The sequence below is a fragment of the Cupressus sempervirens genome, chromosome 10, assembly GCF_028749045.1.
Source record: "Cupressus sempervirens isolate cs-2001-9-10 chromosome 10, ASM2874904v1, whole genome shotgun sequence".
NCBI classification, from domain to species: Eukaryota; Viridiplantae; Streptophyta; class Pinopsida; order Cupressales; family Cupressaceae; genus Cupressus; species Cupressus sempervirens.
The window spans coordinates 768,487,432-768,511,239 of NC_143127.1; the positions used below are offsets into that span (position 1 = coordinate 768,487,432).

General features: G+C 31.8%; 1 long non-coding RNA gene across 1 annotated transcript; it reads left to right on the top strand.

Moving 5' to 3' along the window:
* The first annotated feature begins 20,381 nt into the window (after positions 1-20,381).
* LOC149536125 (uncharacterized) lies at positions 20,382-21,426 on the top strand. Its single transcript, XR_016356934.1, has 3 exons — positions 20,382-20,596; positions 20,809-20,891; positions 21,091-21,426. It is a non-coding gene; the product is annotated as an uncharacterized LOC149536125 (long non-coding RNA).
* Positions 21,427-23,808: the final 2,382 nt, after the last annotated feature.

Below are 23,808 nucleotides of genomic sequence, written 5' to 3' on the forward strand. Positions count from 1 at the left end.
CTTTTTTGTATAAAAGTAATGATTTTTGTTATTTTATCCAATTAATAAAAGGAAATACATTTGGGCTTTGAAGTGCCAATTTGTCTCCCTAGAATACGAGGACTACATATGCTGAGAACCAATCATGACATTGTTGGGTATTCTTTGAATTTTGAAATAGAATGGTATCGGTTGCATATATAATTTCATTATGTCTTGTTCATGGCTACTGTAAACTGTACAATAGTGTGTTCTTTCTATTTTAGTTTGCCCCATGCAGTTAACTATTAGAATAGCAAGTTTGAAAAAAATGGTTTTTAGCAGATTTGACCATGTGATTCAACTCTGCCCAATATTGGGTTTCGTTATTGCCATTCACCTGCTACTGGTTTGCTTTAGAAATAGAACAATTTTTTTGTCTACTTTTCTCTATGATGCTAGAGATATATGTTTCATTTGACCTTAGACTAGGTATAAATATGTGTAGTAACGTCAAGTGCTAAAGAATTGATATGAATCTATTCTACGAATCTATGCTCTTATTTGCCTATTTCACACAATGAAGCTTCAACAGAGCAAGAAGATGATTTGAGTAGAGAAAACAAGGATTTGAAGTTGACCATATCATAAAAAGAAAAAGAAAATTAGTAAGTTGGATGCAATGAAGGAAAACAAGGAAAATCTTGAAGAGGTAGCCTATCATCATTTTGATATTGACTTACCTTCTAGTTCTAGGCTTGAAAATTTTATACTAGAAGGGGAATGATGTGTAATGTTTGATGACAAGTTGACACTCAAATTAGACATTTGTATTCTCTAAATGTATGATATTAAATTTTTTGAGTCTGAGCCAATTTTTTTTTGCTGAGTCAGTGCTAAGTCGCAGTCTGGATCAAAATTTTGGGCTGCAAACTGGGGTCCAAGTCTGAATTTTAAACTATGGTTTGAGTACTTTTGTATTGCCAAAAAATTTTGTGATTCATTACTCAATTATAAATTGTTGCTCCAGGAAACTATTAGTTATGCTTATTGTTTTACTAGTTCTGTCTCTTGAATTAGATTTATCTATTAGGCTCCCACAAATTCCTCAATGTTTCAGACTTGCAATGAAATTTTTGATCAACTCCTTAATTCCTTGGGGTTTACACCAAAATTTTAATTTCTTTTGGACTTGTTTGTCCTTTGTCCTGATACTTATATTTTCAGAGTTTCAAACTATTGTTTTTCTATTAGAAATCTTGATATGTATCAAGAAGATGGCACAAACCAATGCAATAATGTAAGAGGCATTCAATAATGGGCAAAAGGGTATAACCATAGGTTTTCTTTTTAAGTCATCAGAATGATCCGAATTATGTTAAAATGCAACATTTATGAGTTACTAGTGTCATGAAATAGATTTTTTTCAAAGAAAAAGAATTGATATGAATCTGTTCTATGAGCATTATTAAATTCATGTATGCTCTATTCTGTAGTTTGGGATCAGCACCTCATACATTCCTATGAATACCATGTTAGCCCAATAACCATTTAATCACATTCCTTAATGGCTATGTGACCTTGTATAAGTATCTGCTGATGGCTTCTCTATTCAGGTCGTCGACCTGGGAGTTATTGAAGAAAGCTTCTCGTCTATTGTGTATCAAATAGACACAACTATGATTCTTCGCATGCTATTATATTGAGCCCCCTTATTTCTATTCGGCATAATATTTCCTCATGCGTATTGAGGACTGATCAAACTAGCTTTATTATTTGCCTAGTGCCTCTTGTTGGCTGTAGATATCCTTTACAATTTTCTATGGCACATAGGAAAACAAATCTAAATCCATGAGATATGATCTGAAATTCTTGATTGCCTTGACAAGTGTGTATGCTTTTTAAAATGAAATTTCAACAATTCTTGCTTAGTTTTTGCTCTTATTTTCCTATTTCACTCAATGAAGCTTCAACATAGCAAGAAGATGATTTAAGAAGAGAAAAAAAGGATTTGAAGTTGACCATATAATAAAAAATGAAGGAAAACAAGGTAAATTTTGAAGAGGCAGCCTATCATCATTTTGATATTGACTTACCTTCTAGTTCTAGGCTTGAAAATTTTATACTAGAAGGGGAATGATGTGTAATGTTTGATGACAATTTGACACTCAAATTAGACTTTTGTGTTCTCTAAATGTATGATATTAAATTTGTTGAGTTTGTGCCAAGTTTTTTGCTGAGTTTGTGCCGAATCACAGTCTGGATCAAAATTTTGGGCTATAGACCAGAGTTATTGAAGAAAGCTTCTCGTCTATTGTGTATCAAATAGACACAACTATGATTCTTCCCATGCTATTATATTGAGCCCCCTTGATTTCTATTTGGCATAATGTTTCCTCATGCCTATTGAGGACTAATCAAACTAGCTTTATTATTTGCCTAATGCCGCTTGTTGGCTAAAGATATCCTTTACAATTGTCTATGGCACATAGGCAAAAAAAACTGAATCCATGAGATATGATCTGAAGTTCTTGATTGCCTTGACAAGTGTGTATGCCTATTTTTCTTGGTTGAATATTCTAGTTTAACATTCATTTTATTCATTCACCCCCTATAAGTAGTAAATTTGTGTTTTGCTAAAAAGACCTAATCAGTCTCAGCAGATCTTGTCATTAGAACATGTGGCTAGTTGGAGCATTGAGATGGAAAGTTGTTTTGTTTCAATAGGGTATGCTATTTTTTGGGCTATTTAGAATGGTTATATTATGCCTATGCCTTCTTTCATTGATCCATAGATAAAAAGGACTGTAAACACAATGCTTAAGCCAAAATTGCTTAGTCATGTTGTTTCTTATTTTAGTTGGATTGTATATTTTGATTTATGCAAAAAATTTGATGTATATTTTGGTAGACAATGTGGAGGCGAGAGATTAGAGTTACAATCTTGCAACACATTACACAGAAATTAGAATTCTAGAGAAAGTGTAAAGGACCAAGGTAGGCAATAATCTCTTTACACTTCATAGTATTACAATTATTAATTAATTTCAATTCCTAGTCTAAAACTAATACTACTTATTCTCACTTCTTAGGGAAGATATGCTTTACAATTGTCTATGGCACATAGGCAAAAAAATCTGAATCCATGAGATATGATATGAAGTTCTTGATTGCCTTGACAAGTGTGTATGCATATTTTTCTTGGTTGAATATTCTAGTTTAAAATTTATTTTATTCATTCACCCCCTATAAGTAGTAAATACGTATTTTGCTAAAAAGACCTAATCAGTCTCAGTAGATCTTGTCATTAGAACATGTGGCTAGTTGGAGCATTGAGATGGAAAGTTTTTTTGTTTCAATAGGGTATGCTATTTTTTGGGCTATTTAGAATGGTTATATTATGCCTATGCTTTCTTTCATTGATCTATAGATAAAAAGGATTGTAAACACAATGCTTAAGCCAAAACTGCTTAGTCATGTTGTTTCTGATTTTAGTTGGATTGTAAATTTTGGTTTATGCAAAAAAAATGATGTATATTTTGGTTTATGAAATTTTTTTGATTTATATTTTGGTAGACAACATGCAACCAAGAGATTAGAGTTACAATCTTCCAACACATTACACAAAAATTATAATTCTAGAGAAAGTGTAAAGGACCAAGGTAGGCAATAATCTCTTTACACTTCATGGTATTGCTATTATTAATTAATTTCAATTCCTAGTCTAAAACTAATACTACTTATTCTCACTTCTCAGGGAAGTAAACAGATAGTCAGTGGATTGAGATGTCAAGAGAGGGTGAGCCTCTAACTAATACTACTTGGTCTTAGGGAAGTGAAACTGAAGGGGTTGTTAATGGAAGACTACATGTTGACAAGGGTAAGACCCCCAAGGGTAGTGAAGGGATTAATCTTACATCAAAATGCCCAAAACTTAGAGATACTACCATAAAGGCTTTCTTTGGAATCGACAACGTTTCTAGTCCACCAACTTGTGTAACTACAAGTGTAAAAGGAAATCACAATAGCTCACCACCACCAGAAGATGAGGTTGTTATTCAGTTAAATAAAAATGCATCAAATGAGGATAACAATGTTCGAACAATAGAAGATATTGTAAAAAAAGATAATATTGATGTTGGTAGGAAGAAAAGAAAAAGGAATGTAAAAATGGGGCAGGAGTGGGAAATGAAAAGGAATTTCCAGGTTGATTGGGTAGCAAAGTACTAGTTTATTGAACCAGTCACAAACAATGATAAACCACCAACAGAATGTAGGTGTACGATTTGTACCTAAAAAACTAAAAGAGAGAAAAAGTTTCAGCTAAAGCTTGAAACTATAGAAAAACATATTGGTAAGGTTTATGAAAAAAAATCATAGATGGAAAGGAAGTGGCGGCAGTGAGATGGAAATCAAAGGAAGAATGCCTTCATGTTAAGTATGCCATAGAATATGAAGAGCATTTCAAGAAAATAGCAGTAATTGGTAGTGGTAATCCAATCAAGGCTAGGCTTCAACATGCAGCCAATGATGCAAACTTGGCAAAGACCGTTCAGATAGTGTTATTTTCCATACTCTATCTAGAGGGTGTTGTATGAGAGACTTTTTAGAATATAGTAATTTATTATCTTTTTTGAGAGTTCCTCACTATCTTATGTCATATTGGTCAATATATGCTAGATGGGAAATGGAAAGTTGTCTTGCTAAGGTGGAAAAGCAAAATGTATAGGAGAGAGTAAAAGAATCCAAGTTCATTTCATTATCCTTAGATGAAGTCACTATAGTAGATAACATTGCTTACGTCTGTATGCATGTATATATTGTAAAAGAACATGTCCGTCAAGATCATCTACTTCATGTTCATAAAATGAGGGGCAAATCAACTATAGAAAATTTATATTTAGAAGTTAAGAAAGCTTTGAATGAAATTGCTAGTATGGATGACTTGACAATTGGCAAGAAGTTAGTGTGTGTTGGAGCAAATGGAGCTGCAGTAATGCAAGGGCAAAGGACTAGTCTTTGTGTAAGACTACAAGCTAGTATTGCACCTTACATGCTTGGCATACACTACATGGCCCACTGAATGAATTGAGCACATAAGATTTTAAGCAGTTCTCCTCCTGTGTCAAAAGTTGAAGATCTAATCCGTGAGCTCCACTCCTACTTTTGTAGAAGTCCTAAACGTTCTGCAAAGTTTAAGATTTTTTTAGAGGGAGGAACAATAGGAAATAAGATTCTCAAGGATGTTGAGACTAGATGGATATCTTTGCATGGACCAGCAGAATGAGTTCTAGCATAATATCAATCCCTGATTGGAGTTATATACGAGCAATGCCTTATAGTAGACAAAGCTCCTAATTTGTTAAATAAGTTAAGTGATATAGAGAGTCTATTAGTGTTAGCTATTCTTCTCCCTATGCTAGATTTAATGAAAAAACTTGTTAAGAAAGCCCAAGACAAAAGTATGTATATTCATGAGTATAGTGATTTACGTAAAATTACACGCATGACTCTGGATTCTTTGTATATAGGTCTCACAAGTCATAGCCCAATTTTTTCAAGGTGGGAGATGATTACAGATTTGAATCATGCTGAGAATTTTTTATGATTCAATGCAAAAAATGAGCTATGTGTGTTTGTGAAAGGATTTCAAATACCAACGAACCAATCTAAGACAACCAAGAGATGCAAAGTACTACCACTTAGAAAGGATGATTTTTACAAGATTTTTAAATCTGTTAGTGAAAAAATGAAGTCTATTTCCTACCAATGTTCAAGTGAGATTCATGAAAGATTCCCTCCAAAAGAAATTCTTGAAGCCATGAGTTGTGTGTTTCCTCAATTTTGGAAACACTTCGAAGATAAAAGTTGTTTCATAGTAAGCTTGATGAATTGATAACACAATTATCAAAGCATATAGATTGTGATGGACAACCAATACAAGGAATCTTAGATTCAAATTATCTTAAAAAACAATGTAAACAGTTTGCATTGCATATGAAACACCAGATGGAAAACTTTGAGAATCCATTCAATCTTGGTGCAATAACAAGGCTTTCAAAAAGGATAAGTTAGAGTGAAGTATTATGTACTTCAATATCAAAATATTTCAAACTTGTTGGTTTATGTCAAACAATGATAATAGGGTCAGTGGAAGATGAGAGAGTTTTCAGCACATTGGGGTTTTTGAAATCAAAGGTCAGAAACAAATTAGACAAAAATTTGGAAACTTGCTAGAGGTTTGTTTGTAACTCAATACAATGTTAGAAATTTTCCTTATGATAGGTCATTCGCCATTTGGAATTCCACACGTGAAAGATGAGGCCTTTGCAACACTTCAAAAGATGGTGGTGCTACTACTGATTCCAACATAAATGTTGAATTTAGGTCTCATAGTTAGAATGAAGATGACAATTTTATGGATTTTGAATACCTGACTCAAAATGAAGAGGAACCTATTAATACTAGTCAGTTTCAGGATTTGGAGTCCATATGAGATATAGAAGCATCACATTTGAGATTAAGTCAATGAAGTGATTTAGCATTTAGTTATAAGGTATTTATAGCTATACTCTACTTCAGTTCTTCCATATTTAGTCATATTACAATTACAATTTACAAAAATAGAGTTCAAGATTTTTGTTATTCTATTGTTGACATAATGTTATTTTTTGTTGGGACAACTAATAGCTTTTTTGTTATCAGCTAAATTAGTCTCTTTGATAAATTGTTATTATCATCATTTGAAGTAGATCATGAGGTACATAGCCTTTTAAGAGGAACTACAAGTAAAAATTTATGGATTCTTGTCATCACTGCTACTATTGATGAACATAGGGCATTAGCAGCTTTTGTTGTTGTTGATTAACATGACATTATTAAACATGGTTTCTCCTCACTACTATAGCTTGTTGCTTATTTCCCAATACCAGTTATAGGGCTTAGAAATGCACACCGAATTGTATTATTATGTCAACAAATTTCAAATAGCAAGTGATATCTCTAAGATTGTTTGATAATTTGATAAAGTTAAAAATGGTTGCCACACACACTTTAGTTATTTAAAATGTGTTGTTCTCAGCTCAACAATGATAAAATTGAAATGATAGTGCTCCTTTTTAATATGCAAGAACTAATAAAAATCTACAAGAAAAGTGATTTAAATTTGTGACCTTTCATTGCATGTACCAATTTGTAAATAACTTTTTCAGTGCTCATAATTACATATACTATTCTGAAATGATGTTGCAACACTCAAAATTACATAACTAAATTTGTGAGGTTTCTAATTCAGCACTTGGTGTTATCCTATTTTAGTCATAGAGATCCATAAGCCTTTTTTGAATTCTTAAGAGTATATTTTACAAATGGTGTAGGTTATGCAATCAATTGGCTTCCTCAGTCCAACATTTTTCTTGACTCAACTTTGCCATATCAATTCTCTAGCGATGGCAGTTTTATGCATGACATGCAGCCAAGTATGTGATCGATATAGAACAACATCTTGGTTTGAATATTTGAATATGTCAATAGATAGTTACAATGTATGTGCATATTTATAGAATCTAAATTTGGTTGATTTCTTTTTGTGCATGATTCATGATGATCATTGACTTGGTCTTTGATGTAGGGATGTGATGCCTTATCTCAATCTAGACTTGTTAGCAAGAATTACTTATTAATTCATATGGATTTGTTAACAAGAATTGCTTGTTCATTCATGCTATGTTAGCCTTGATGACAACTACATTAATTACTCTTTGTCACCTCTCAATTGTGTGTTTACCAAAGGATTTGATTCAAGAAAGTGACTAAGCTCAGTAAAAAGAGAAAAATAAATCAAATGAAGTATAAAGTTTTAGTTTTATGGTTATTTGTGATAGATATGACATTTTACAATATTATATTTGCATATAAATCTATAGTGTTATGTTTTGATCAAGATATAGAAGGATGTTCTACATGTTTGATAAATCTTCTATGCACTCCTTGATTTCTTTTTTCTATTTTCCATGCATTTTCAAGCATTTTACTGCAGAATTACAATGTTTTTTGTCCAGAATATTCATTCTAGACCATGAATATAGTTTTAGAGCTTTCCTGATTCTTTTCATCTCATGATGGTTGATGGCCTTTGTAGCTTCTAGGGGTTCCTTTGTTTTTATGGTATGATGAAGTGTCAAAGACCCCAAAGTCTCCATGCAACATGTTTTCTTCACTTAATACTAAGGTAGTACTAGCATATAATTTCATATAAATAGAGTGATATATTAACTGCACTAATGTGTATACACAATCCATTGCAAGTTAGCTATGTGAAATTGCGTGCTTCTGTTGGGGAGTATCTTACACTTGCTTGGGTTTATTCATATTCACACTTATATTGCTAGAAGGAGGTCAGGCAACCTAATAACTGGGTTTTAAGCTTATGTATTTTGCCATTAGACTTTGCTTGCACTATTTGTGTGCTTGATCTTGGTCTTTTTCCTATTGTTGGAAGGTAATTGAAGGAGAGGTTATATATAGAGCATTTGATTGCAAATGTCCAAGAATTTGACTCCGGATGTGCAATTATTGTGAAGAGAGGAAAATGCTTCTCAACTTAGATTATATAGATTGCACCATTACAAATCGATTCCCTTCAAATGTGTGCTTTATTTTTCATATAAAATCATTGCTCTAATGGAGCGAAATATTTAATATAATATCATCTACAATATACCTAGTTTTAAAAAAAAAAAATTAGGGCTTTCCAGCTTGCCTATTTCTTTTCTTCCCATGATGCTTGCTGACCTTTGTATTTTTTAGGGGTTCCTCTTCCTTTCTGTTATCACAAAGTGTCATTGACCCCGAGGTCTCCACTTGTGTACATGTGTTTCCACTTCATTTTGACAGACAATACAAGCATAATATTTCATAGAGTGATAAATAAATTGCAATTTCATACAATTTTTGGCATACTTGTAGGACAACATTTCTCATTTGAGGTCTAGTCTCTAGATCAACTGCAATACTATATATATCTGATCCTATTGTAAGTCAACAACATGAAATTTGGTAGTTTACTTTTATGAAGGTCTTTCAGACATTCTTATGCTTGCCTGGGTTTATTGAGATTCACATTTTTATTGCTAGAAGAAGAAGGTGAGGTAACCTAATAATTGGCTTTTAAGTGCTCTTTCTTTTGGCTTTGTTTGGGTATTTCAGTGTTGTTGATATTTGTCTTTATCCTTGCTGGAAATATCATTTAGGGAGGAACATGGAAAAATTTTAATCATGGAGGCTTTAGATAGATGATGAGCAAGTGAATATTATCTGACCACTAAATTTATGGATAATATCTTCTCTGCTAGAAAAATTTCTAAGGTTGATCTCTATAAGTGTGGGTCTTATAATTTTATTTTCAAGAATTAGATTGACTTCCTATTCTCTAATTGGGAACATATTCTTTGGTGTATCCTTTTGTACTTCACAACTTGAGTTAGGTCACTGTAAAGTTCCATTCAAATTAATTAGATTGTGTCACTATGAAGTTCCTACCAAGTGTTGATTGATACTTCAGTTATGTTTTTGTTTGTTGAAGTTAATCTGCTTTCAGCCTGGATACTTAAAATTGTGGGATCCTGATAGTTTTCAAGAAAACCTTGATTATTTAGACAGAATAAATACATTAAGCAATAACAAATCATATCAGATTCATTTTGACATGCTAGATTGGTATACATTAACTATACTAATTCAATTTCATAATGGTTTCATAAAGATATTTATATACAGAACCTAAATATGTAGATAATTAGCACTTACATAGTTTTTCTAAACATAAAAATTCAAATTAGCATATGTACCACACTAAGACTAACCTATATTAGAAATTCAAATTAGAAAATGTACCACACTAAGACTAACCTATATGTGAAGAGCTTACTACAATGAATTACATTCCATTTTGAGTACTTTTCCTAGTATATTATATTCAGTTTTTCAAACAATATTTTCTCTAATTTTGCATTTTGCATTTCTACATAACTATGATAGTCTTAATATGAATCACACCTGAATGATTTATCCCTACTATGTGCATTGGACTGAGTGTGGAGATTAAGATTGATTTCTTCTATGTCATTTAGTGTCATCCTGAGCTTCTTGTTGTTCTTCTATGTCATTTAGTGTCATCCTGAGCTTCTTGTTGTCACAAACATAAAATAAAAAGCTCACTGTTTCATATGTCAAAAATCTTATGGGAAAAAACTAACCAACATCAAGTAGACATTAATAGAAGAACTTAAGAAAGACAATAAGTACAGTAACCTCTCTACATTCTTGTGAAGATTGTAAAGGATTTTTTTTTTCCTTCTTTAGATTTTCTCTTGAAATTTTTGTTCAAGGGCCTAAAACTTTGAAGTCTGAGATTATTAGCTGGTGGGAAACTTGAAGTCTGATGTCCTTTTTTTTCCATCCACTATCAATTTTATGGTTACCGAGCTGGTGAAGGTTTGAAAATAGAGCAAGTGTTTTAACACAACATTTTCTTTGCAAGGAACAAATGCAATCAAGTGGAGGTGTTGCATTCTAAATTTTGTGAATTGAAGTTAAATTTTGAAACCCTATGAGCATTTGGTATTGCTTATTGACTAATTTCTTTGATCCACTAACTACTATAGATGAGATTTTAGTAAACTTTGAAACCTTTTGAGCATTTGGTATTGACCATTGAATGGTCTCTTTGATCCACAACCTGCTACATATGATATTCTACTTCGCACATGGCTTGCGAAACCCTTTGGCTTTGGCTTCTTTTCTGTTCAATATACATTTTGTAATTTACTTGCTTTGTAAGAATTTAATTTAGTTTATTTTAATGTAATATTATTATAAAATTTAACCATATAATTGTAATGTATATATTTTATGTCTAGCTATAGCACAATGAATTAATTAGCCCACGAAATTTATGTTTAATTTTGAAATTATTATTATTCACTAATGTATATATTTTCCATCTAATACAATTAAATGATTTGCCCAAAAAATTAATATTTTACTATGATAAAAAAAAAAATTTGCGAATATATATAATTTTTGTGGTTTTAAAACAACACAATTCACCTAGATTTTACACATTATTTGAAAGACTATGATTGATTCACCAATGAAGATTATAATTTTTTTCTTTGTAAACTGAATTTTTTTGCCACAAAAATTTAAAAAAAAATTCGATTTTTTACACCTTTCACCAATTTTTTACACCATTTCTAAAGGGGGGTTTTCTTAAAGTATACCCTATACTACATCATGGTTAGATAATGCAAGATTCAAAGATAGATATGTTGGGAAGAAGGGATATTGATAGGGAGATATTCTAGTCAAATGAATATATAGGTGATGACTACACATCTCAAGCAATCAATTTTATAATATGATGTGAGAAAATGGATGCCTTAAAAAGGATGATATAGCACAAGATATGAACTTTGCAAGTCTGAGTGATAAAAAACAAAACACAATGAATATAATCATGTCACATCATCAAAATAATCAAAAAAAAATTACCATTATTTATGATAATTCAAGGAACAACAGGAATAGGAAAGTCATATCTCATTCATGCAATTAGTGGTGGTCTTCAAAAAAGTACAATTCCTAATAAATCTTCCCTTCTATTACTTGCACCAACTAGAGTTGTAGCATTCAACATAGGAGCCTCTACAATTCATCCCAAGTTAAGCATTCCAATCAAATATTTTAATCAACTTGAGGGAACTCGACTCACAAGTTTTCAAGAAGAAATAACACAGATCAAATATATATTGATTGATGAAATGAGCTTTATTGGAGAGAAAATTCTAACGAACATAGATTCTTGACTTCGTTAAGCCTTTCAAAAAAATGGAAATATAAACTTTGGAGGTACATGTGCAATTGCAATTAATTTTCATAAAAAAATATATTATAATATATGATATTTAAATGCAATAATTTTTTAATAAATAATATTTATTTTAGTTTAAGTGATTGCAAGAATTTCTATGATTTTAGTTGGAGACTTGGATCAACTACCTCTAGTAAGACATATGCAAGCAATAGTCGAGCAAAGATATTATGGGAAAAATTAGAAACTATGGTAACCTTAGACAAAGTATTTAGATAAGTTGGAGAAGATATTAAACAAAGGCAATTTCGTCAACTATTGACAAACCTAGGAGAAGCAAAGCCTATAATTGATTATTGGAAATTGTTAATCTCAAGAACACAAATAAATATTTCCATAGAAATCAATGAAGATTTTGACAAAAATATTCATTTTTTCTCTACAAATAATAATGTTCAAAATCATAATAGGAAGAAATTATATAGTCTTAAACAACCCATTACATGTAGTATTGCCACGAAAGTTGGAAATACTAATTTATTTGAGGGAAGTTCTCATGATGAGCTCAACATGGAATTATTAATTAGTAAGAATGCAAGAGTGATGTTCACATCAAATCTCTAGATAGAAGCAGGTCTTATAAATGGTGCTTTAGGCTATATTCAAAATATTGTCTACAAACTTGGAAGTACACCACTGGAACTACTAGCATATGTAATGGTTAAGTTTGATAGTTATTTTGGATTACCATTTGATGATCAAAATCCATAGACAATTCCTATTAGTGCAAGACAAAGAGGCTTTACAGTACAAATACCATTAAGATTGGCTTGGGCCTTGACAATACACAAGTCACAAAGTTTGACACTTGAAAAAACCACTATTGATATAGGACTAACTAAAAGAGCATGAATGACATTTGTTGTCATATCTCATATAAAGTCTTTTGAAGGACTAAGAATAATATCACCCTTCACATATGATCGATATGAAAAAATGAAGAAGGGCAAACAACTTGCAAAGCGGAAAGATGAAGAAAAGAAATTAAAACATTGATGTACTTTATTTTGACAAATTAAAAAATCTATTATCATCAATTTCAAATGTTTGAACCTTATTTGATGATAAAAATGTCAAATTCATGACTCATTACTTTAAGATTACTAAATTCAATATTAGCTATGATATTTATGTTTCAAAGATCTATTGTTTGTTAATTGTACCTTAAAACAATATAACACTTAACAATATATAATCTATTCCATATGTAAAAGTATGAAGTTGACACAAAATTATAAACACAATCATAAAATAAATTATATTTAACCCATATCTTGACAAAACTAAAGTAAATTAATCCATAAGAATAATTAAATTAATAATGAAAATTAAATATAAATAATTATTTTAGTCAAGAGTTATCAAAGCTTTAATTTAATAACATTATAAACTAAAAAATTAAAGCCTCGATAACTCTCGGCTTTCCTATATATATTATATAATATATAAAAACTAGTATATTCTACATTAAAAAAATTTGGTATACTGACCATACTAATGATATTGATCAAAATTTGTTTCATTTTCAAATTAGAAAATACCAAGGGTTCAAATCTAAAGCCTATTCTTTTCAAATAGTATGTACTACTTTACAAGTATGTGCATTAAAATGATAAATATTCACCATAAATTTAAAGTTGAAAAAAGTTGACTTAAAACAATTAACTCCAATAAAACACTAACAAAGTCCTGATTCTCTAGAACAAGAACTGTAGCAAGAGAAGAGATATGCTCGACTTATCATGTCAGGGGATCAATTTAAGTAGACTCGAAAGGTTGAAGTCTAATTGACTTTTGACTCTTAAAATCACGTTGATTTTTGTTTTGGAGAAGTTTGGAATTTTTGATTAAAAATTCAAGATTGTAATCATTAAAACAATATAAATTATCTGACAAGTATTTTAGTTGATCTAGTTTGGTTTATATAATTTTTAACTCTTTTTGTATTGTAAGATGTGAAATAGATTGATACAAGTTCAATTTACATTTGATGACTTGTGTTTTGAATTTTATGGAAATAATTAAAATTAAATGTTTTATTATTTAAATGAGAATTTGTGACGAGATATTCAAAGTAGACTAATAATTTTATTTTTTTTGTTTAGACAATGCAAATATCATAATATTTTAACCTAATTTAGAGCTAAATATATCTTCAATCAAATTTAGATCCAAAGTATATCTTCCACAAAAATATTAGATTCTTATAAAGAAAAATAACTAGCTTATATATAACTCTATATATATTACGCCAAGAGTAATCATTCTCAAGGCACCTATTTTCATTTAATCCCAAGGTTATTTTAATCACAGTTGGGATTTATGAAAATGAAAATAGGTGCCTCGAGAACAATTACTCTCGGCGTAATATATATAGAGGTATATATAAGCTAGTGGCAATCATGACGCAACAGGAAAAGTATTTTTAATTTTTTTTCCAATTTTTTAAAGGTTAGTGCTGAATTATTTATTTCTTTTTAAATACAATTGTATAAACTTACTATAAAAATGTAATAGTGTAAACTTACTATAAAATTATTCTTGAATATTTTATTTTTTAATTCTATATATGGTGTTTGTTTGCATCACTTTAATTTAGTTTTATTTTAAGCATATCATTACGTAAAATGTTATATTGAGGAGTAGAGTTATAGTTAGGGTTAGGGTTAGTGTTAGGGTTGGGGCTATTGTTAGGGTTTGAGTTATTGATAGGGTTGGAGTTATGGTTAGGAATAGAGTTACAATTAGAGTCAGGATTAGCATTAGGGTTAGGGATAGGGTTATTTTTAGGATTACGAATCTTGTTAGGGTTATAGTTAGGGTTAGGTTTAGAATTAGAGTTAGAGTTAATGTTAGGATTAGGGTTAGAATTTGGGGTACAAATATAGTTAGGGTTAGAATTAGAGTTAGGGTTAGGGTTAAGGTAAGGGTGAGGGTAAGAATAAGGGTTTAGGTTACAAATATAGTTAGGGTTAGGATTAGAATTAGAGTTAGGGTTTGAGTTAGAGGTAGAGTTAGAATTGGAGCTTGAATAAGGGCTAGAGTTAGAGTTGAAATTAGGGTTATAATTAGGGTTATAATTAGGATTAGGGTTAGGGTTAAAATTAGATTTATGGTTAGAGTTAGAGAAAGGGTTAGTTTTAGGGTGATGGTTAAGGTTGGGTTTATATTTAGAGTTAGGGTTGTATATAGAGTTACATCAGGGTTAAGGTTAGGGTAAGGGTTTGAGTCAAGGTTAAGGTTAGGGTTAGGGTTAGGACTATGGTTTAGGGTTAGGGTTAGGACTATGGTTTTCGTCTAGATTAAAGTAAGGGTTAAGGTTAGAGTTAGAGTTTTGAGTCAGGGTTAAGGTTAGAGTTAGGGTTAGGTTATGGTTTTAGTGAAGGTTAAACTAAGGATTAGGATTAGGATTAGAGTCTAATTATAGTAGAGTTAGATTTACAGTTAGGGTTATATTTAGGGTTAAAGTTAGGGGTAGGATTATGGTTTAAAAAAGTAATTTTCTTTTTGGCATATTGTAATGTAAAATGTTATAGTCAAACATAGATATATGGTTAGGGACAAAGTTACCATTACAGTTAATGTTAACCTTAGGGATAGAATAAGGGTTAGGGTTAGCATTAGGGTTAGGGCTGGAGTTAGGGTTAGGGTTTGAGTTATGGTTAAGGTTAGGGTTAGAGTTATGGTTATGGTTATTATTAGAGTTATGGCTATGGTTATTGTTAGAGTTATGTTTATGGTTAAGGTTAGGGTTAGAGTTATGGTTATGGTTAAGGTTCAGATTAGAGTTATGTTTATGATTAAGGTTAGGGTTAGAGTTATGGTCATAGTTAAGGTTAGGGTTAGAGTTATGGTTATGGTTAGGGTTAGTGTTATAGTAAGGCTAGGGTTAGGGTTTGAGTCAGGGTTAAGGTTAGAGTCAAGGTTAGGGTTTGAGTTAGGATTAAAGTTAGGGTTAGGGTTAGGGTTAGAGTTATGGTTATGGTTAGGGTTAGGGTTATTATACGGCTTGAGTTAGGGTTATTGTAGGGATAGGGTTAGGGTTTGAGTCAGGGTTAAGGTTAGATTTAGGATTAGGGTTAGGATTAGAGTCTAATTATGGTAGAGTTAGATTTAGGGTTAGAGTTAGGGATAGAGTGATGTTTATGGTTAAGTTTAGGGTTAGAGTTATGCTCATGGTTAAGGTTAGGGTTAGACTTATGGTTATGGTTAGGGTTAGGGTTATAGTAGGGCCAGGGTTAGGGTTACGGTTATGGTTAGGGCTTCAATAAGGGTTAAGGTTCTAGAGTTATGGTTAGGGAAAAGTTTTGAGCCAAGATTAAAGTTAGGGTTAGTGTTATGGTTAGAGTCCAATTATGGTAGAGTTAGATTTAGTGTTAGAGTTAGGGACAACTTAATGTTTATGGTTAAGGTTAGTGTTAAGGTGAGGGTTAGGGTTAGGGTTAGAGTTAGAGTTAAGGTTAGGGTTAAGGTTAGAATTAAGGTTAGGGTTAGTGTTAAGGTTAGGATTAGGGTTGGAGTTAGAGTTAGGGTTAGCATTAGGATGAAAATTAGGGTAAGGGATAGGGTTTGAACTAGAGTTAGGGTTAGGTTTACAATTAGAGCTAGAGTTAGGGTCAGGGTTAGAGTTAGAGTTAGGATTAGGGTTAGGTTTAAAATTAGAGCTAGAGTTGGGATTAGGGTTAGGGTTAGAATTAGGGTTAGAAATATAGTTAGGATAAGAGATAGAGTTAGGGTTAGGGTAAGGGTAAGAATTAGGGTGAGGGTTAGAATTAGGGTTACAAATATAGTTAGGGTTAGTGTTAGGGTTAGAATAAGAGTTAGGGTTAGGGTTAGAGATAGAGTTAGAATTAGAGTTAGAATAAGGGTTGGAGTTAGAGTTAGAGTTAGAGTTAGGGTTATATTTAGGGTTAGAATTAAGGTTAGGATTATAATTAGTGTTAGAGTTAGGGTTAGGGTTAGTGTTAGGGTTAGGGTTAGGGTTAGCATTAGGGTTAGGGTTAGGGTTAGTGTTAGGGTTATGGTTAGAATTAGCATTAGGGTTAGGGTCACAATTAGAGTTAGAGTTAAAATTAGAGGTAGTGTTAGTGTTAGTATAAGAGTTAGAGTTAGAATTAGAGTTAGAGTTAGGGTTCAAGTTAGAGTTAGAGTTAAAGTTAGAGATAGAGTTGTGGTCAAGGTTAGATTAGGGTTAGGTTAAAGTTACCTGATTAGATTTAGGGTTAGGGTAAGAGTAAGGGCTAGGATTAGGATTAGAATTAGGGTTAGTGTTAGAGTTAGAGTTATATATAGTGTAAGGGTTAGGATTAGGGGTAGGTTTATAGTCAAAGTTAGGGTTAGGTTAATATTGGGGTTAGGGTTACAAAAAGAGTCAGAGTTAGAGTTAGGGTTAGAATTAGGGGTAGGGTTAGAATTAGAGATAAAGTTAGAGTTGGAGTTAGGGCTAGAGTTAGAGTTAGAGTTAGAGTTAGAGTTAGATCTAGGGTAAGAATCAAGGTTAGAATTAGGGTTAGGATTAGAATTAGCATTAGAGTTAGAGTTAGGGTTAGAATTAGGATTAGGGTTGGGGTTAGGTAAGAATTAGAGTTAGAGTTATAGTTAGGGTTAGAGCTAGGAATAGAGTTATAGTTAGGGTTAGAATTAGGTTAGGGTTAGAGCTAGAATTGGGGTTAGGGTTAGAATTAGGGTTAGAGTTAGGGTTATATAGGTTCGGGTTAGGATTAGGGGTAGAATTAGAGTTACAATTAGTGTTAGAGTTAGAATTAGGGTTAGAGTTAGAATTGGGGTTACAAATATAATTAGGGTTATAGATTGAGTTAGAGCTAGAGTTAGGGTAAGGGTAACAATTAGGATTAGGGCTAGAATTAGGGTTACAAATTAAGTTAGGATTAGAATTAGGGTTAGGGTTAGGGTTAGATTTAAAGGTAGGATTTGAGCTAGAGTTAGAGTTAGAATTAGAATTAGAACAAGAGTTGGAGTTAGAGGTAGGGTTAGAATTAGGGCTAGGATTATGATTAGCATAAGGGTTATGGTTAGAGTTAGGGTTAGCATTAGGGTTAGGGTTATAATTAGTGTTAGTTTTAGTGTTAGTGTTAGTGTTAGTGTTAGGGTTAGAATTGGGGCTAGAATTGAGGCTAGGGTTAGGGTTAGGGTTAGAATTAGAGTTAGAGTTAGGGATCAAGTTAGAGTTAAAGATGGAGATAGAGTTGGGGATAGGGTTAGGTTTAAGGTTAGGGTTGGAGTTAGCATTAGATTTAGGTTTAGAGTTAGAGTTAGGGTTAGAATTAAGATTGAGTTTATAATAAGAATTAGGGTTAGGATTAGAGTTAGAGTTGCATATAGTGCTAGGGTTAGGATTAGCATTATATATAGTGTTAGGATTAGGATTATAGGTAGGATTAGGGTTAGAGTTAGGGCTAGAGTTAGGGTTAGTGTTAGGGTTACAATTAGAGTTAGAGTTATAATTATAGTTAGGGTTAGAGTTAGAGTTAGAGTTAGGGTTAGAATTAGGGGTAGGGGTAGGGTTAGGGTTAGAGATAGAGTTGGAGTTAGAGTTGGAGTTAGAGTTAGGGTTAGAGTTAGAATATGGGTCAAAATTAGGGTTAGATTTAGGGTTAGAATTAGCATTAGAGTTCGGATTAGAGTTATAGTAAGGTTTAGGGTTAGGGCTAGAATTAGGGTTAGGGTTAGAATTAGCATTAGATTTAGGATTATAAAGGATTAAGGTTAGGGTTAGAGGGAGAATTAAAGTTAGAGATAGACTTAGAGTTGGAGTTACGGTTAGGGTTAGGGTTAGGGTTAGTGTTAAAATTAGAATTATCTAGTTAGAGTTAGAGTTAGAGTTAGGGTTTATGTTATTATTGTGGTTAAGATAATTTTTCAGTTACTAATCATATTATAGCTGATGTTAGTGCTATTATTACACTTTACCTTGGTGTTAGGATAATTGACAAGTTAAATTTTAATATGGGTTAGTTCTATTATAATGCCCATGATTAGTTCTATTGTGATATAAGTTATTAACCTTTTTAATAATGTAATCCCTCCCCGCCTCTCTTTCTCCCCTCTCTTTCTCTCCCTCTCTCTCTCTAACTACACCCATTAATATCTCCTCCCACTATCTAAATATACCCTCTCTCTCTGTAGTCTCTAGTAATGCCCCCTAATCTATCTCTCTAATCTCTAGATACACCCACTTATCTCTCCCACCCTACTTTCTAGATACTCCTAAATAGTTATGAATAGAATTCTAAATCTAAAAGAAATTAATTAAAATTGAAATCTAAATCAAAGTAGAATATTATAACTAATTTTGAAATATCAATTTATATCTTCATCTAAATCTAAATGAAAATGTAAATAAAAAATAGAAATCTCACCTGCAAAAATGTTACTCCAAAACTTCAATCTACTCTTATTCAAAAACTCCAATCTAATCCTCCAATAACCTCCACCTCTTCCTTCTTGCAAAAACATAAAATGAAAATGAAATGAGGAGCCCTGGTTTTATAACCTCTGAGAGGCTCCTCATATCCCCCAACAGACATCTCTTCACATTCCACAAATTTGTTTTAAATTCCCTCACTCCTTTCAAAAAAAAGCATGAATGTGCAAGCAAAATTATATTTAACAAAAAAAAAATCATATTGCAATTATTTTGCCCCTATTTTTTCGGGCCCTATTTTTTCAGGTCCTACTTTTTCGGGCCCTACTTTTTCGGGCCTTATTATTTCGGGCCTATTATTTTGACCTCCATTTGGCTTCCTATTATTTCGGCCAGCTATTATTTTGGGAATTCTTTTTTAATATTTAATTTGGAAGTTTGTAACTGCTCCCAATTCTTTTTTATTGACGAAGAATCTTTTTTGGCATATTCTCATGCTGGAAATTTGTGCTGTGATTGTATAGAACGTCTCTCGGCATAAAAATAGAACTGAAGTGTATATACATGCAAATTTCAAATGGGAAATACAAGTTCAAGAAGACACATTGAAGTGGATTTGAAGAATGAAGAATTGACTTTGTAAATGTGAACCTAACATTCCACAATGATAAATATTTTGTTTCATACAATTTCTTCACTTTCTCAAAATTCTAAAAGATAAAATAAAATATATTAATGAGTAAAATTATAGTTCATAATTGAAAAAAGATAAATATGAGTATTCCAAATTATAGATAATGCAGCCAAAGTTCATTTTCCAGCTTGCAATTAACTATTCGGCACCATAAAGCAAGAAGTAATTTGTAGACAGGAAAGATTATTCCATTTGAAACAGACAAGGAGGTGATGATGGGAAAAACAATAAAGGGGAACAAAGCGAAATCTCTGTAGAAATAAATTGACAGGCACTAATTTTTCCATGAAATAAATGAGCCATCAGGAATCTTACTTTTGACTTGTCAATCAGGGTATACCACGCACAGGAAGTCAATTTTACTGTGCAAATGTGCAGGATGGAGTAAGGTAAAGTTATATAACGGGCGAGAGCAGCAAGCAAAGCAGGAATAACAAGTGACAGAGATACTTGTTCAAAATGAGTATCATCTGCAATCTGTGGAATCTCGGGTTCGTCAACAGAAATGCAATTGTTACTTGGAGAAATGCGAGCATTATTCACAAGAGATATGCGCATGCGCTTCCAAAGGGAGAAAACGATAAATATTATAGTCAGAGCTCAGACACCAAGGAAGATCTGAAATCGAGTGAGTCTTTATTATTTTATCATGATAATATATTTTTGTACTTGACATTAATTAATTTATTTTTAATATAAGTCAGTTGCTATGAATCTGACATCAATTGACTAAATCACTGAACGTAGGTCCGAAAAGTAATATTTGATCTGTTTATAAGCATATATTTTGATCTCTTTCTAATCTTACGTTATTTGATTTTGGGTGCACTCTCTTTGAAGATGCCAGTCAGTATCCGGTGGAGAACGCTCTGATGGACTTGCACAACACATCCTTCAAGGGATAGACTCAAATATTTTCTACTGTAAATATTTCTCCCTATCTCTAATAACTAATATATATTTTCTGTTGGGAAGAATCGCCTCACAAAGGAGCAAGACAATTAATTGCGGTTTATGTTGGCTGATATAAATATGTGCCTAGTGATTAAAATATGTTTGAAGGATTATTAGTTTAATGAAAATTCAATGTAACATATATTCATGGTCACCTTTTGGGTTCAGGTTGCGGGCAAAAAGGGGCAGGAACCTCCTAAACCGAAACCTCAGACAGGACCTCCTCCCGTTCATGATTAGAATACACAAATTGCTATTGTAATTATGTTGAGATTTCGGCTGTGGGGAGCCCTAAAATACATCTAGTCAGGTTCATCATTCAGGAAAGAAAACAGTTAAGATTTCATGAGCATATGTGTAAACTATCCTAGTCAAGCTATATACTATATAGCTGGCATTTTAGTTAAGATCAACTATGGTAGTGAAACTTATATTGTTTCACAAATAAGCTTGTAAATTTTATCATGTTTACACTTTTATTGAGGTGAATGGTTTGTTTATAAATTTGTTTACACTTTTAAAATTTTTTATCAAATTTGTTTTCATACACTGTAAATTTATCTTTACACATGTTTCCATTTTCTTAATTTATTCTTCATATTTATATATTTATTATTATTGTTAAAAATATTTCAGATTCTTTCTAAACGAACTTAATCTCAATTAAAAATGTTGTTTCTGAATTTTTTATTTACAAAATATATCTCATAGAACTTGGTATCATTATTGTACATATGTGACATGGTCAAATATTACTTTAATTTAAGAATACAAGCTTCATAAAATATATTTTCTACAAAGGAACTATCTAAAGTTATACGTTCCGTGTTATTCCTTGTAACCCTTCGAAATAAAATTTAGGGCACCAGGAAACATGGAATAAAGACATGGTGAACTTTGTGATTGTGCAGCGACAATCATTCCTTTCACGGTAAAGTAAAGCGGACTATTAAATATTTAAAACGTGTTTATTAATTAAATTTAGATTCTTCCTTATCCCTTATCTGTGATAATTTATAATAGTGATTTATTCCAAAGTTCTTTTTGTTGATGTACGATTAATTGGTTGTTTAATGTACTAAAATTAGCATGACTTCTGAATGTGTTGATTGAGAGACAATTAATAAATTGTCGTACCAAACAATTTAACGAGAATGATTAACTAAATTATTTTATTTTAATTTCAATAATTTTTTAATAATAAAATACAGGTTAAATTAGTCCTATACCTGCAGGAACTTAATGTTTCCGGTAGAGTCTAATAATTAATTTTCAAAGGTTTAAGGTGATTTAAAAAATAAATAAATTTATATCTATTAATTGCTAAAATTGATTAGCTACTAGTTGGTGCTTGTCATTTTTCATTTTCAATATTCGACAAAGGAATCTAAACTAAAAGTCTTTTTAAAATAATATTGTTGGTAAACAGATTTGTCACTATGAAACTAACCCTGTTTGCCCTATGAAGTGAAAATTGAATAAAGACGATTACAACTTAGAATAAAGAAAGGAAACTATTGATGATGAATGCACCATAGGACTTCAATGTTTCCATAAAATTGATGTAGGTTGCTAATGAGAACCAACAAGGACTATGCTTGAAAGCTATCATGAACACAATGTTAATTCAATGATTCATGAATATTTACACCATACCATGAAAATACTCATACTGATGAATCAACACTTCAACAATTCAAATTCAGTAGAAAAGAGAACACAAAATGTACTTTCTTTTATTTCTTTGCACCAAGAACATAAGAAATGATTGATTACAAGAACAACAATTGTACGCACTTTCCAAAAATTGCCTTGTTATCAAAACATAAGTGTTCCCTGTCTCCAAGTCTAAAAAGTCCCTTATTACATTGAGATTCATAAATTTATAACTATTCTAGAATAACTAATATTTCGGGTTCGTAACTACTTCAAAGATAGTTCGTAACCAAGTCTAACTTTCAATGCTTAACTATAGTTAAAAAGTTAAGACATTGACCAAACCAAAATTAATTCTAAAGTTGACCTTTTTACAAAATACATAAATGAAAACCTGAGACAACTTTAGACATATGCACTTCTAACTTTTAACTATGATCACTGATATTTCCTAAGCTTGCTCTTTGATTTGTAGGTGCCATGAGTAGCTGAGTCAAGTAGTTTGCATGTTGTCTACAAATGATTTCCTGAAAGTTTATGCTCGCATATGGAGGATTTGGCATCTCATAGTCTCACAAGGCTTAGATAAAGTATCGGGAAGTAGGCATGGGAGCTTTTCATGTAAGGCATGTACATACATCTCCAAGTTATCCATACAACATAATCTTGCAACACTGATTTAGCAACCATCTCTAGTAGGCTTAACACATAATGTTGAGGAGTCAAGTTTGTTGGTTAAATTAATCCAAAGATCTGACTTTGACTTTGTCAATAGTTCTTCTCTATTGTGTACCTACTTATTTATTGTCAATATCCTTGAATCAGATAGATGGGAAAGTGCAAGTGATGTGGCAACCTTATCCATACAAGTCCTAGAACCTTCCACACCTAGACTGGTATGTGCTATTTTGGCAGCTTCTAATATAGACTGCAGTGTTCCATCCTCACCAATACCACTATGTACTGCAATGAAGAAAATGGCCTCATCCTATTTAGCTCTTTCCATCCATTCATCCAAAGTAAGTTTTTTAGGAGAGTCAGAAGATATATCACATCCACTAAACCAACTGTTTGAATTGATATGCTTTTGAACATCCAAAATGACTTGGTCTTTGAGGATACATGTTAGCTCAGCTCCCTTTACATCACTAGCTTCCATGCATGCTTCAACTCCTCTTCTACTATATTTCTCAAGACCAAAGAATAGATCATTGCAAGCTCATAACCACA